Consider the following 12,047-nt stretch of genomic DNA (forward strand, 5'->3'; position numbering starts at 1 on the left):
CAATCATGCTCCGCGAAATAAGATAAATAATTTTTTTTCTGTTCAAATGAAATTTTTAGTTAAATGTTCGACCTTGTGCGGCAAAAATAAAACTTATTGAAGAGGACATTCAATGAAAGCATCATTTCATTGATTTAGGATCAACGGGGGTGGGTGGCCCGAACCTCTCGGTTAGGACGCCAGAATGTGCGTAGCATCTCATCTCATAATCTTGCAACAAAGCTTCAAATTGTCTATCCAGTACTAATTTGCTTGCTTTAAACTTTATGTTAGAGCTGGTCTGACATCATAAAACGAGCCTGGTTCAAATTTATCACGATTTTTTTTTTGTATGTACCGTATTTTACTCGAAGAGGGCAAAAACGCTTTATCGCCGCTCATTGCCAAGTAAGACTGAGGAAGATTTCGGAAATCACGTGGGTTGTATATTTAACAGAATGGCTGCTACCAGTTTACGCGGTCAAATGTGTAAAAATACGCAACACTTCTTCAAAACTGCGATGGTCCATACCTTCGGGGGGCCCATACCTCCTGGGTCTCCCCTATTCCGAAATCGGCAGCAGAACCTTTCGTTCCGCTTATGTCTACGCAGTACGCATTCATGGTGATCACTAGCGGTTCCAGAAAGATGGTCTTAAACGTTGCGGGAGACATATCCGAAAAAGTTTCTCCTAATTCCAAAAACCTTTCGGATTTTAATCCCAATCCATACACACGGCTGTGCATTCTAAAACAAGTAGGTATTTGATTATAAAAGTTGTTCAGTTTTCGTTTCATTCTCATAATAAGTAAATATTTGTCGCTTTCAAGCGCTGCGTGAATGGCGGAGCGATTTAGAGCGCCCCCCCCCCCACACCTCTGGATCCGCCAGTGATCGTAACGTTATGTAGTCGAATCCGATTAATTCACTGTTTTTATCCAATGTGACCACCCGTCTTATGTCTAGTGTCACCCGTTAGAAAAACACAGCTTTGTTTTAACAACCGTTGCTAAAATTTACATAGAAGTTGAATATAACCGACAAATAGAGCCACTACCTCGTCGATTTCGCATTACAACTAGTTCCGTTGCAACACACCTAGTTCCGTTGCAAAGTAACTAGGTAGTTTGCAACGTACCTAGGTAGTTTGCATCCTAACTAGTTAGTTTGCAAACTAACTGAACGGTCAGTTAGTTTGCAACGGAACTAGTTTCGTTGCAAACTACCTGGCCGGTCAGGTAGTTTGCAACGAAACTAGTTGCGTTGCAAACTAACGGATTTCGCATATACTGTAACAGATATACGCCGTTGACCATGGAACGTTTCAGTTCATGTGGAACGAGGTTGAGACGCTAGGTATTTGCGTTTTTCGGTTGACCAAGCGTTGCATAAGGATTACATTTTGATAGTTAAATGTTCATATAGCAAGCATGTATCGCCTGTTGTACTGAAAGCTCTTCTTTTGCCTCCCATTTCTGGCATGGGCTCCACCAGGGCCCGCACCATACCCTCAGTGACTGCGTGTCCCCGTGGGCGAACACCGTGAGGTGGTTCCCAGGAACTCGGTGACACTTGACCCGAAAACGTCTCAATCGGGCCCCATTCACTGCCGGGAGCCTCAATAACTGGTGTCTGCCTAGATGATGCACTGAGAAAACAGTGTCCCGATTTTCGGGCTCAGAGACCAGTTTTCGGGCTAATGTACCATATTCAAAACAGACAGCACATTTCGAGAATACTTTCTGAGCTAGCGCCACATGGGCTCATACGATCCCTTAAATCGGCATCATTGATCGCAGAAACAGAGCTCAGTCAGTACCCATTATCGGTGTCAAGCTCTAAAACTAGTCTCACTATGATACCAGTTTTCAGCCTGATCCCCATTTTCGAGCTCACCTGATTCCAGTTTGAGGGCTCAAATTGTGTGGTGAAGCCAATATTAGGGCTCACGTCATCGCTTTTCGGGGCTTTGGTAAAAGCTGGATTGCGTCAGCTGGCTGGCCAGCTGGCGACGCACGAAAGGCATTTAATTTTAGATATACCTAAGCGCGGTAGTAGGATGGACATATTCATTTCAAATGGCTTTAAATGAAAAATTGATTGGTAAATATTTATTCTTTTATATCTAGCATTGATATGTAAGAAGCTCTGCTAGCGCCACCATACGGCGCCAGCTGGCAAAAAAATCCAGTTAATACCAGAGCCCGCTTTTCGTCCGATGCAGCCCCTCCTCCCCCCCCTCCCCCGTGTCCAGCAGCTGCGAATAAGACGAAGCCGCGGACAAACTTTTTTTTGCTCGGCCAGCCTAGCGCCAGTCTCGAGCGGTGGGACAGTTAACCCGGCAATTTTGGCCGGGATGCAAAAGTTACGTTAAACCGGTTTATGTTAACCCGGGAGCAAATAACAACGTGGGAGCCTATCTTAGGTGTGGCAAAGCTAACGGATTACTTACTTGTTGCCGAGGTGCCCAAAGAAGGTACTGGAACCGAAAACACAACATTGGTTCATGTATTTATTAACATTCATACACACAGTCATACTTGTGCAAGGTGTCAGTGTTCGGTTGTGGGGTGTAATAGCCAGGGAAAAAGTTCTATGAACTGAAAAACCCGGCGCCTATTACTTCGCAACATGGTTGTGTATTCAACATGAACTGCAAGGAGTGCAGACGACATTGCCTGTGCTAACTTAACGTCTCACGGGCAGCGCCGCGCTCTGACACCTTGGTCCCAGAAGCGGCGGCGTTTCTGACCGCAAATCGCCGGAGAGCCGGTCGACGCCGTTGAGGGGACTGAGCAGGCCGCTGCCAGCTCCACCTTCACGTCCGCGCGGCGCAGCTCGGTGTGCGGCGGCGGCTCATCGCGCGGGCCGCACCCGTCCATCCGCTGCACGAGCCGCTTTTCGATCCGACAGCGCAACACCGGCACGCCATTGTGCTGGCTGAGCGGCGGCAGCGGCACGTAGGCAACAAAACAGTAGAAATCGATGGGCCTGGATCGGCGTTGCCAGCAACGCCGGCAGCGGCGCGGCGGGAGGCGCCAGTGCCGCCGTCGGGGACGTGTGCCCTTCGCTGCGCTCATTCGAGTTGGCCGGCCGGCCGCGCGGCGTAGTCCTTTTGACACGGTGCGAGAAGAGCCGGATGAAGGTGGACTTTTTATTGGCGTTGCTGGTGCTCACGCCGCCGGCGTCCAGTTTAGGCGGCAAGTCCGAGTACCAGGAGTCGGACAAGTCCCGCGCGAACGCCGCCAACCGGTCGTCGTCACTGCTGGCGGCGGCCCGCCGACGGCGCTGCCTCAGAATCGGACGAGTCGGTGGTACTGAGCACCTCGCGGGACGGGTAGCTGGGAGTGGGCCGGCCGCGGCCCCTGCCAGGCCGCGCCACCTTCACCGGCGCAGCCGCCTTCAAACTGCCCTTGCTGGGCGGCGGGTTGGTCGGCGGAGGCGGCAGCAGTGCCTCGACGTCAGTCCGAGTCGCTGTCACTGGGCGGCCGCCGCGGAGACGGCTTCTGTTTGACCCGCAGCCGGCCTGGGCCGGCTCGGCGCCCTCGGCCGGCGGCGCGCGCCGTTTCGAGCGTTTCACCTTTTCACTGTTACTCTCGCCTGGTCCTCAGCGTCGAGCGGCTCGGCGCTGTTCGGTTTCATGTGGCCCATGCTGCTGGGAAACTCGGGTGGGGACAGCTTTCTGACTGGAGTGCCGTCGAAGATGGAGGAGACGGGGGTGCTCGCAGAGTCCTTGCCCAATGCCCATGATAGAGCCGAGGCTCCACTGGACGCCCAGCTTAATCGGGCTATCGCCGCCCTCCTTCTATGGTGGATTCTTCGGCCCCCTACAGCCACTAGGGCCATCATATACTCCCAGATGGCGGCACCTAGGGGATGGGGGGGGGGTGTCTGGGCCACTTGTCCACCTCGTGGCGTCGCCAGCGACGCCTGCGAGTCGGAGCAAATGATTATGGGGTCTTCCTCGAAGGACGGGTGCTTCAGGAGATGTTGCTTTGCCGTCTTGAGCGCCACCATCTCAGATCGGTAAATGGAGCAAATCCTCCCCGCCGCCTCCCGCAGTACCAATGTTGTACTGTCTGGGTGCTCGGTGAGGACCCCAGCGCCGCCTTCCTATTACTCCCCCGGTCGCAGACCCGTCGACCCAGGCCCACGTCGCACGCTGGGGGAGCGCTCCCAGGCACGCCTCCGCAGCACTCCTCCTCGCTGTCGCGGACGCCCCGATCGGCAGCAGGTCCAGGTGGACCGTGACGCCGTCTGTTGGCGTCTACGGGGGCAGTCTCGTGGATAAGCGCGCCTCGGCGGGCAGCGCCACTCCAGTGGTCCCACACCGCTCCCCCGCGCTCTCTCCAGCCGGTCACTGACTTCAGTCACGGTTGGGGGGGGGGGGGGGGCTTCCGCCACGACGCGGCGGGTCCTCCGACGGGAGGGAGAGCGCCTTCGCCAGTAGGCGCGATGCCAGCGCATCCCTCCTCATCTCTCCATCGGCACGACGCCCGCCTCGGCCCTCACGGCGAGTCTTGGAGCATGGAAATCGGGCAGCCAGTGATGACTCATGCCACCATCAGCATCTTCGCCTCCAGGACGCCAAGATGTGTGGCCGCAGCCGCAGGCAGCCACGCCGACCCCGCTGCCCGCATGCCCAAGTAGTCTCGAATCGCTGACATCTCTCCTGAAACAAGAGTGGTGTCGTAAACTTAAACCCCTTGCTGGCGCCCGCCAGCCGCGACAACACCGCCACACCAATTTTTGTGACCCCGGAACTTCCGTCCCGAGCCTTATTTCACGGCACGATGCTACAGTGCGCTACACGTATTGTGGTATTCAGCTTCCATGGAAACATCAACTAATTTGGACGCTCAAACATGGGAGTCAGGAGTGGTTAAGGCCCAGAGCGTTCTGTCTGGTTTATAAAACCTTGGCCAGCAGATGTAAACGTGCTTTTTGTATAAGTGGCTTAATTTTGACGCAAAAGGGCACTAACCTTCGGCGCAAATAATGCAGAAATTTCAGCGCAAATTGCAAAATAGCTTGCGCCGAACTTCGGCGCATGACGGCTTCACGGGCGTCCGGCGTACGATATGGATGTTTTCCAGTTTGGGCTGCAGGTTTTAGCTCTAGGTTTTAGACTGTAGGTTTTGGATTGGGCTGGGCTGGGCTGGGTTGGGCTGGTTGGGGTGGTTGGGTTGGGTTGGATTAGGTTAGGTAAGTTTAGGTTAGTTTAGTTTAGGATAGATATGAATACCTATTTTTTGTAAGTTGAATTACTTTTTTCATTTTGTAGCATCATATGCCTTCCATCTTTGAACTGCCATATTCAAGCACCAGAATAAGTATGGACTTGAACCTTTTCCAGTCTGGATGCCTGTATGGAAGTTGTGCAAAATCATGCAGTTGAAGGTATTGTAACCACAAATAAGAGCTCATGACTCAAGTCTCAACTTGTCCATAATTGGTTATCTTGATGTATACTTGTAGACCCTTCCTCTTACTTGGCACACAGGCATGGTGTCACAGTGTTCTAAAATTGGATTTCAATTGGGTGTCCCAATAAAAAAAAATATGAAGACAAAATGAGATAGATTTAGTCTTTCCGCAAAACTGCATAATGCCATTTTTTACCTCAGATTTTGTCAGAACCTTCAAAGGATCTGAAATGAAATGATGTAGAGTAGATGCATCAACTGTCAAGTCATGCGTAACCTGGCAGCTGGCTGTTGAATCAAACTTTTGACATATTTTTTTTAGCAAAGATTAAATAAAGCCACTTGTCATATTTTTAGGATGAAAATATTTTCCCCATCATGTGTGGTTATTCACCTAAAATTCTGAAACATGGAACACTGTCATACCAGCATTCCATCATGTCAACCAGCATTCCGCAGCATGTTAGCAGAAGCAGCAGCATGTTATAAGTATGTGAAAGATCCAAATAGGTTGTAGGTTGGTAGGTATTGGTACTAAGTTTAACTTAATAGGTTAGTAGGCAAGGTTAGGATTAATTTTAGTTGAGCATCAAGATAACCATTACGAACAAGTAACAAAATCCTTACCTACCCTTGAAAGTATTGCTTCAATCACATCATCACGAAGAACCAGACAAAAATTTTGCACATTCTTACACTATTTGACATCCTGAATCCAGATATGATGCTTTCATGTGGCGCAAATACAAGAAAAACGAATAATCAAACCCGTGCGTATTCGTATCAACGGCGCCACAATTGTAGATCAGACCTTTTCTGAACAAATGCCACCACAATTTTAATTGATAAGGGATTAAAATGGCATGAGCATCAACATCTTGATTTTTTCTAAAAGATAGCGATAACTGATAACTAATAACTTACCATTCATTTTGAAATCACGGCGGTAGGTACACCAACACATGGCACTGAAAACAGCAAAAGACGGAATGGCGGAATGTCGTATGGAGCCCTAAAACGCAGCTCGAATTGAGCCCGAAAAGGAAGACGAACTGATGCCGCTTTCGGGGCTAATGTACTTTGAGCCCGAAAAGGGCGCCTAACTGATCCCGATTTTAAAATCATACAGATTTGAGCCCTGTTTTGGCACTCATATGAGCCCTTATTCAAAAATGTTCTCAAAGTGTTTTCTGAGTGTGTGGTTCGTCCGGTCCTCCGACCCGCAGGGCTCGCTCGCAGGCCTAATGGTCCGCTCACGCTCTTCTGGTCCGCGGTTTTACGGTCCGCTCACGGTCTTCTGGTCTGCGGTCTGCTGACCCGTCACTCTGGTCCAGTGGTCCGGTGGACAGGTGACAGCGGACGCTCTCCAACTCGCCCTAATTGGCCTCGGTCCCGGTCCTTCCGGCCAATTGGCGTGACGGGCAGTGCCGGCGGCGGCGGTCGTCTTGGCACGACCTGACGCTTCCGGCGTCCGGTCCGCGCTCCACGCGACTCCGACCGGATTCCGGCGGCCGGGCCGAGCGGCACATACCCGAGACAGGGGTACGACACGGGGATCAGGTGTAAAGGTCGTTCGTTAGGCGGCACGGGCGGACATCGATAGCAGCGCCTCTATCGGTCACTAGGGAAAGCTGGGCTGTAGGCGACGAAATACCGGCTGAGTTGTCACACGTTCAATAGGTTTATAGCCATCCGTCTTGTGAAAAAGTTGAACTTTTGCCTTTAATATTTCTACAGGCAATTTTAGAAGTGTCTTTAATGGATTACAAAACCGTTTAGATTATTGTATTCACTTCAAGCCTTCCCTATTGTTCTTGATGATGCGGGAACTATTTCTAATTTATGTTTCTAGCTTAGTAAAAGAGCATACTGTGCAAACGATGAAAAAACATAAATGGAAGATTTTAAATGCAATTTTCTCTAACAATTAATGGTAAATTCTCTACATATCAAGGAAAAGGTGCATGCTAACTGATAATTTAAAGTCCTTGGGGCCAGTTGTTTTCTTCTTTTCTTACGTCGCCCCAATGGCCGCGAATACACTTGTGATAACGCCTATCGTTCAATATGGACAAAATCCTAGGATCTATGTAGTTGGTGTTCTGTAACGGAGACGGTTATGTGCATTTTACATTTTTTACATTTTTCATATTGCTTCGCAAGTTTTGGAAAGGTGATGCTTTGCGACGAAGAATTCTCTAAATCAGTTAGTTCAGGCAAAAATCAGATGCGTTTGCGAGAGGCATAATATATCCGGGAAGGGATTTCCGCAGCATTTTCGGTTTGCTTAGACTGAATCTGTTTTGCACTAGAGTTCCCTCCATTCAGCTGCTTTTCTGGCTCGTCACCTATACAGGGTGTCTCAAAAGTTCGTTCACACATTTCCCATGCCAATAAAGCATATAAGAACCGGCCAAAAGTATAAGGTTTTGGTGTCTGTGTGTACACTAGACAAATATGCATGCTTTGACAACTGATTAAGAAGGTTGGAAACCAACCCCTTTGCTGTATCTCCAAAAATATTTGCCCATACCGATTTTTGTTGCTCCGTCAGCTGCCGGAGGCTGATAAAAGGTTACCAGCTTTCAAGCTCTTGCAGGGGAATCCCCTGCAGTTTCTGCGTCGGATTTAGTTTTGACTAGCTCCCCGGCAACATCTGATTTTCCCTGAAAGCCGACAGCTTGCATCGACACCATTCTTGAGTATTTTGTAGGCATTCTCTGGCGCTAACTCCTTCATGAATGACTGGCGCCGACATTCCAAGCGCCATTTTCCTTTTCAAAACGACCCCAGTCCTGAACAAACGGGAAGTACCAGGAGTAAATTTTTCGCATCATATGGTAGCAGAATGTGTCGGACGTCTGTTTCTCAGACACATTGTGCAAATTTTGCAAATTCCAAGCGCTCGTCATTCCCCATGCCAAGACCTTCGCTCGGTTGCGGAGTGTTTTCCTCGGGAGATGTTCTGCTTTGTAAACGGCCCAAACCTGTCCATCGTGTGGTTTTATCGGGATTTTGTGGTTAAAAGAAAATTATTCGCTGCAGATCTGCCTCTTGAAACTTCGTTAGACAAAATTTTACAATAACTGACACTTTTGGAGGGTCAGGTGTCCTTGGCATTGACGATTTTTGTGTTATTGTCCCCAAAAATTAGCGTTATAGATGTTATAAACAATTTTAAATTATGATTTGTCTTTATTTTACGATGACCTGCACTTTTTGAAAATGGGTAACCTCTGTCTGTGACCTTCTTGCCAGTTTTCAATAGTTATGACCGCATTTTCAGCTGCTTTCCGGAACACGAGTCTGCTGTCGTGCGAGGGTCGTTCAAAACGCCGTTAGTCTCGCATGGTTTCGTCCTTCAAAAATTTTAGCCACCGTTTTTATGAGATGATCATCATGTTGCACTCATCCTCGCCGACACTTAGCCATGTGTCATTTCCGACTTAACCATTCCCATTACTCCTGAAACAGAGAGTTTCACGACATACCCGACTTTGCAACCTACATTTTCGTGCCTGACCCATGGTCAGAGGGTGCCTGACCCATGGCCCTTTTTGTGAGCTCCTGAAGGGTCGAATGCACTTGAAAACAATGAGACTGCTTGAGGAAGGTTGTCACCAATGCCCATGCAAAATTTCGACTGTTAATTTCTTGTTGATTCAGAATTATTGACAAAAAAGCATGGCTGGTACCTGTGAACGAACTTTTGAGACACCCTGTAATTGTAGAGTGACCAGCCACGCTGATCGGCTCTCACTTTTCTCGTTTACCAGAGGGTCAATTTCGCTTCGATTGTGCGGGCTGAGGCGGCAGCCAGATGACTGCTCAGTGAACAGTGGTCAGCTGTCTCCTCATGCATTCCCGACCCGCTCTCCTTGCAGCCGCTGTTCTACCGCTCTCCCCAGCCGCTGTTCTACCGCTGTCCTCAACCGCTGTTCTATTGCTCTCCGGCTGTTCTGGGCTGTCTCAGCCGCTGTTCTACCGCTCTCCTTGCAGCCGCTGTTCTACCGCTGTCCTCAGCCGCTGTTCTACCGCTGTCCTCAACCGCTGTTCTATTGCTCTCCGGCTGTTCTGGGCTGTCTCAGCCGCTGTTCTACCGCTCTCCTTGCAGCCGCTGTTCTACCGCTGTCCTCAGCCGCTGTTCTAGCGCCCTCCTCAGACCCTCCTCCTCTACCGCCCTACCGCTCTCCGGCTGTTCTAGGCTGTCTCAGCCTGTCTCTAACCGGCTGAATACCACCCGACAGACAGAGAGACAGCCAGTCTCCGGCTGGGGCTGATCAAACAGCCACACAGCGGTCTCCGGCTGCTGCCCGCGTCAGTACAAATATCCAGGTGCCTATTTCGGTCCGAGTCTCTCCCCGTTGTGTTGTCTTGGCTCTGACTTTGTTGTGTCTCTCGTTATCTCCCCATTTCAGGGGGCACGGGGGCCCGTCCATGGCATCGGCTCGATAAAAGTGTTTTCGAGGTGTCTTGTTCACTTCTCGTTTTGTTTGTTTGCCTTGCTGTGAGTTTTGGATGCCGTGTTAGTTCAGTAAATGCTCTACGAAGTGCAGATACTTGTTGTCTGTCATTCAACTATTCCGTGTTGTTAATCCGTTACTCGTGTGCGGTTTGAGTTTTCCAGGTGGAAAATAATTTGCTGCCTTTTTTAGTTAAATATAGTTCGATCGGACGCAGTGTGCACATAATTTTATAGTGACTGACATCTTAATTTAACCATCACATCTTTTGCCGCTCAGCTAGGCCTTTAACCATGTAACTAGTTGTTTGATCGTCGCCGTCCTGCCACTGTTGCAACTACCATGCGCTGAGAGCCCGCTCCTCTCCGCCAGGTCTGACCGATGATGCCGCTGGCGCGTCTCCGGCTCGGTCTGTGATCTTCCTTTGCCGCCGTCATCTCGAGTGGTAAGTACCCGCTGGCCGCAGCCACGCATAACGGCTCCGAGCCGCCCAGAGCTGTCAACAGTCCTCGGAACTGAGCGCTGCGGCTTAGGATGAAAGCGATCGCTAATGTGCTCCGTTTTGTATCTTGTATGCTGCGGGGCTGAGATGTTTTCCTGCTTTGATGAAATTTCAGCCTGCACATATTTGTCGCTTCTTTAAAGCTAAACGAACACGGCTTGTTTACAGACTAATGTTGCAAGCAGTTGATATTTTCCAAGTTATGTTTAGAGATTGCAGGCAACTTCATACCACAAGCTTTGCAGATATGCACGCCGCACATATCAAAATGAGCAGCGTGTGACGATGAGTTCAATCCTCCCTCGGGCACGCCCCGCCGGATCTCAGTGGAGTGACGTGACGCGCCTGATGAGGAGCCGCTGTGACAGACGCGGCCCTGACAGACGAGGGCGGTGCTGACGGAGCCGTGCGACAGCCCAGGTCGTATGCTTTGTCATCACCCTGCCAGCGACGGCTGTCAGCGGTCAGCATTGTGTCCTGGTGCACGCTGCCAGTGCAGCTTGGCAGCGATGTGTGTATTGTCTCAACAGGCGGTGTGCGGACGTCTGCTCTGGCCGCCGCCGACGGTCGAAGTTTGGGACACAGCTGGCACCGCTCTGAACCGAGTTTAAACACGGGGGCCCGCTAACGAGCTGGGGTTTTCAGTGGCACAGTGCTGACGGCGGCGGAGCTCGGGTCTTGTGTGCCGTCCGGCCCGACCGCCTCTGAATGGCTTCCATTAGACTCCAGTCCCTCTGAGAAACTCTCTGCCAGACTCTGTTGAACAGAGCGGCAGAGACCTGCACTCCAGCGCTGGCGTGTTTGCCCAGGCGGACGCTGCGGGCCGCGACCGACTATTCCGGGCCCGCCTCTGAAGCTCGAACCGCTCAATACGCTCACGTCCATGGACGTCGTCTGGTCGGTCGTCGGCCGAGATGGCTGCTCTCGGCGCGGCCGGAATGCCTTCAATGTCCGCTCCGGTCGCCGGAGAGTCTCCTGAGCGGGGCTGGTGCGAGCCGCGGCGGGGAGTCTGCTGGGCTGCACTGGTGCGAGCCGCGGCGGAGAGTCTCCTGGCCGGGGCTGGTGCGAGCCGCGGCGGGGAGTCTGCTGGACACGGGGCCCGTGGTGCGAGCCGCGGCGGCTACCGGTGGCTGGACCGGCTCGGACTGCACCATTTCTGCTGCACTGAGCCGTAATATCACCGATGGCGGTGTTTAATGAAGTGATTGCCCAGCCGCTCGGCTGAGAATGGTTCTAGTGTTAAATGAACCGCGAAAGTCATGCTATGTGGGCGTTTTCCTCAGTCTCCTCGTCCAAGCGAGAAAAATCAGCGCTTTCGCTGTACGTGCATGACAGGAAAATTGTTCAATTACTATCTAGTCGGGACTTGCCATGCGCTTTTCCTCGACTCATTTATTTTTGCTTGCTCTCCTCGAGACGCTAGCTCATTTATCATGACAAGGCGTGGCGCTAGATTTCCATTGCAAAATCGACGTCATTTATAACCTTTTCAAGCTATCTGTGCGCTTCCTTGTCCGACATGGCATCATCTGCCGACTTCCGACCCATCGCCGGCCTTTCGCCCCCCCCCCCCCGCGCTCTGACCCGAGCTGCTGTAACTGGCACCATATGCTCTCTCCTTTCCCGCCGCCTCCGTCTGGCACCGGTGCCAGGAAATTGGCGCTCCGCCGGAGACA

General features: G+C 51.1%; 1 protein-coding gene across 3 annotated transcripts in view; it reads left to right on the top strand.

Annotated features, from left to right (window-relative positions):
* Nucleotides 1-12,047, top strand: part of LOC122387793 (transmembrane protein 198-like) — a 97,143-nt gene that overhangs the window by 24,177 nt on the left and 60,919 nt on the right. For 2 of the 3 annotated variants that reach the window (XM_043378307.1, XM_043378398.1), the window contains exon 2: nucleotides 10,242-10,314. The gene's annotated coding sequence lies outside the window, so the exon portion shown is untranslated. Of the gene's footprint in view, nucleotides 1-10,239; nucleotides 10,315-12,047 lie in introns of all 3 variants that reach the window. The other variant, XM_043378484.1, reaches the window with a different exon arrangement.

The sequence above is a fragment of the Amphibalanus amphitrite genome, unplaced genomic scaffold (assembly GCF_019059575.1).
Source record: "Amphibalanus amphitrite isolate SeventyFive unplaced genomic scaffold, NRLGWU_Aamphi_draft 000001F_arrow, whole genome shotgun sequence".
NCBI classification, from domain to species: Eukaryota; Metazoa; Arthropoda; class Thecostraca; order Balanomorpha; family Balanidae; genus Amphibalanus; species Amphibalanus amphitrite.